This window comes from Zingiber officinale, chromosome 6A, assembly GCF_018446385.1.
Source record: "Zingiber officinale cultivar Zhangliang chromosome 6A, Zo_v1.1, whole genome shotgun sequence".
In the NCBI taxonomy this organism is placed as follows: domain Eukaryota; kingdom Viridiplantae; phylum Streptophyta; class Magnoliopsida; order Zingiberales; family Zingiberaceae; genus Zingiber; species Zingiber officinale.
Genome location: NC_055997.1, coordinates 4,973,272 through 4,977,410, shown reverse-complemented (window position 1 = coordinate 4,977,410; position 4,139 = coordinate 4,973,272). Strand labels below are relative to the sequence as shown.

Genomic DNA, 4,139 nt, shown 5'->3' with positions numbered 1-4,139 from the left:
AAAACTTAAAGAGCAAGGGCGCGTTGTCGGAGCTTTGTTGGCATCGCTGGAGCACAGAGCAGCAAAGCAATCTGGGAATTCTGAGAGATGATCTTAAGAAGCTCCACTCCTGAGGCTTCTTTTATATGTTGCTCCGGGCGCCCTGGTGCGACGTGGCAAGTCCAGTCAGGATGCTCCACGTGGCGAGGCGACGCAGAGGATAAAACTTGCCTCCAGGCGCCCGGATCCCTTCCGGGCGCCCGGACCACCTTTTTCCAGAGATTCCTTCTCTTGCAAAACAAGGTTAGTCCGAGGCAAAATATACCCTGCAACACAGATTGTTAGCACAATGAATTAACAAAAAAAGTATGACTTAGATTCTGTCTTTTCGAGACCGGAATCTAGTCACGATCTCGACTTAGATATCCGAAATGGATCTAAGCCGGATCGACGCCTAATGTTCCCTTCCCGGGAACGCATCCTCGCAATCACTCCCCTCCAGTGACTTACCTTACTTACTTGCCAGACGTCCAGTCAGCCCTTCGACCCGTCTGGACTCCTCGCCAGCTATCCGGTCAACCCGTTGACCTAGCTGGACTTCTTGCCAAGCGTCCGGTCAGCCCGTCGACCCGCTTGGACTTCTTGTCAGACATCCGGTCAGCCTGTCGACCTGTCTGGACTTATCCTGCACACTCGATCAGAGTGTTAGATAACGATGAACCTAACTTAACCTGATTTGTCATTCATCAAAACTTGAGTTAGACCGTTAGTGCTAACCGCACCAACAGCTACAACAGTATAAATAATTTTAAATCAATTTTTAGCAAGTTGATATACAGCTACAAAAAATTTTTTAGGGTTCATCTCTTCTAGAAAATATGGCTTCTTAAAACTCGACTTACCAAGTTAGCTGCCACAAGATGTGCCAGCTACATGGAGAGTTAGCTGCTATAAGGTGTAGTAGTTATTAGTCAAAGTAGCTGCTACAATGTGTAGCAGCAAAGGAAAGGCGCTGCAACAACATAAATAATTTTAAATCATATTTTAGCTAGATGATATACAGCTACAAAAAAAAATGGGTTTATCTTTGCTAGAAAATATGGCTCCTAAAAAAATGACTTACCCAGTTAGCTGCCACAAGTTGTGGCAACTACATGTAGAGTTAGCTACGATAAGGTGTAGCAGTTATTAGTCGAAGTAGCTGCTACAACGTGTAGTAGCAAAGCAAAGACGCTGCAACAGTAGAAATAATTTTAAATCATTTTTTAGCAAGTTGATATACAGCTATAAAAATATTTTTAGGATTTATCTTTGCTAGAAAATATGGCTACTAAAAAAAGGACTTATCGAGTTGGCTACCACAAGTTGCGGTAGGTACATGGAGAGTTAGCTGCTACAACGTGTAGCAACAAAGTAAAGGTGTTGCAGCAACAGAAATAATTTTAAATCATTCTTTAGAAAGTTGATATACAGCTACAAAAATATTTTTCGGGTTTATCTCTGCTAGAAAATATGGATACTAAAAAAATGACTTACCGAGTTAGCTGCCATAAGTTGTGGCAGCTACATGGAGAGTTAGCTGCTACAAGGTGTAGTAGTTAACAGTCGACAGGTAGCTGCTACAACATGTAGCAGCAAAGCAAAGGCGATGCAGTAGCAGAAATAATTTTAAATCATTTTTTAACAAGTTGATATACATCTACAAAAATATTTTTAGGGTTTACCTTTGCTAGAAATTATGGCTACTAAAAAAAGGACTTACCGAGTTAGCTGCCACATGTTGTGGCAGCTACATGGAGAGTTAGTTGCTACAAGGTGTAGCAGTTAACAGTCAACAGGTAGCTGCTACACATTGTAACAGCTAAGCAAAGGTACTGCAGCAGCAGAAATAATTTTAAATTATTTTTTAACAAATTGATATACAGCAACAAAAATATTTTTCAAGTTTATCTTTGCTAGAAAATATGGCTACTAAAAAAATGACTTACCGAGTTAGCTGCCACAAGTTGTGGCAACTACATAGAGAGTTAGCTGCTACAAGGTGTAGCAGTTAATAGCCGACAGGTAGCTGCTACACGAGTAACAGCAAAGCAAAGACGCTACAGTAGTAGAAATAATTTTAAATCATTTCTTAGCAAGTTGATATACAGTTACAAAAATATTTTTTGGATTTATCTCTGTTAGAAAATATGACTACTAAAAATAATTTACCGAGTTAACTGCCATAAGTTGTGCAGCTACATATGACGTCGTTCAACATATGGTATTTTGACAAGACTCATCTAACTTGACAACATATGGTATTTTTTATTATGTATTGTGGTCCAACTATTGCATTTGGATTATATATAGTTATATATAAGACAAGAAATTGACTTGAGTAAACGGCATAATTTATGGTATTTTGACAAGATCCATCTAACTTGACAATATATAGTATTTTTCTTATTATGTATTGTGATCTAACTATTGCATTTGGATTATATATAGTTATATAAAAGACAGGAAACTGACTCGAGTAAAGGGCATAATTTTCCAATATACAACTATGCCGTTCAACATATGATATTTTGACAAGATCCATCGATCTGACTTGACAATATATGGTATTTTTTATTATGTATTGTGGTCCAACTATTGCATTTGGATTATATATAGTTATATATAAGACAGAAAATTGACTTGAGTAAACCACATAATTTTCCAATATACAATAATTATGTCTTTCAACATATGGTATTTTGACAAGATCCATCTAATTTGACAACATATAGTATTTTTTTTATTATCTATTGTGGTCCATAAATCCTTGTTGTTCTTGATGTCGACGACTCAGTTAATATCAATGGCAACTCTCGGGTGATTCATTCGTCGATGATCTCATGACAGATTCATATGATAAAAATTGTAACTATATATGCATTCTACAAGCAAGCAAACATGGTTTTTCTTTAAATTGAAGCACCATTAACATATGCACTAACTTATGTATATATTGTATTCCTGAAAAGCAACAGGCTTTATTTAACATACTGAACGATTGCTAATACAACAGTATAATTAAGTACTCCATACATGACAACTTTATTTAAGATAATAGTACTTAGATAGCCAACATATATAATCATAGAATTAAGGACACTTGCCGCAGCCTTATAATTAACTGGTTCAGTAGCACAGCCACGGTTACGAACCTGATACAAATTAAGCAAATATTAGTATATTACTCAATAACAAAAGCAAAGAAATTAAAAAGAAAAAAAATGTGGAGTTACAACTTAACATGGTATATTATATGTATATATCATTGGGATTATTGGATTATATTAATTTGTGCATATATATATATATATATATATATAGGTTGATTTAATTAGCACAATATATTAACAGACGAAGATGTAATTTGATATATGCCCAGCCTCTGAAGTTTACATATACCTAATTCTAGTCGAGATGTTATCCTTTTCAAGGTTTACAGGGAGGATAAGTGCATTCTGGCGGATACTGTCCGGATGGATAAGAAGGAGGATATTCACCATTGTCGTTCTTGCTGATGAATTTTTCTGACAGCATGCACCATCAGTTATTAGAAATATAATTGCGAGAGAAAACTATTAGGGATATACCAGAACAACCTGTATATTCACTTCCTTCTCACCAACAATGGAATTACTTGTATACTGTTAAACCGAATCAGATTAACTTACTTTGAACAAACGCATGATTACTCATCACTCTGGCAGCCAAAGCCGCCGGAGAGATGGCGATGACAGCGTAGAAGACAAGCACTAAGAGAAACAAATTTGCAAGCCGCTGCGCCATGCTCTGCTTCTGCTTATAGGAAGTGCGAATGGAGTTGTATGGCTTGTGGTATATTTATAGGCAAAAGGATACATATGTAACGGTGACCATTTCTCAATTTTAAGTTATATAATGAACATCTTCTTCATATTTTTCATATAAGATGTAATTAGTTTTATATTAGATTGTGATTAATGATTATTAATTGGATAGTTAAGTTGATGTGTTTAGTGTAAAAATCAAACCCTCATTATATGAATTAATTATCCTACTTCCTACAGCTGCATCGTGCCCCGGGGCACATGATCACTGCTGACACTGATGGCCATTGGTTTTTTTATCCTTTCAAAATCATA

General features: G+C 36.3%; 1 long non-coding RNA gene across 1 annotated transcript; it reads right to left on the bottom strand.

Moving 5' to 3' along the window:
* Positions 1–2,983: 2,983 nt before the first annotated feature.
* On the bottom strand, positions 2,984–3,859 carry LOC121993664. The gene is made up of 3 exons (XR_006115353.1): positions 3,690–3,859; positions 3,421–3,545; positions 2,984–3,173 (listed from the first exon to the last, which is right to left on the bottom strand). It is a non-coding gene; the product is annotated as an uncharacterized LOC121993664 (long non-coding RNA).
* Positions 3,860–4,139: the final 280 nt, after the last annotated feature.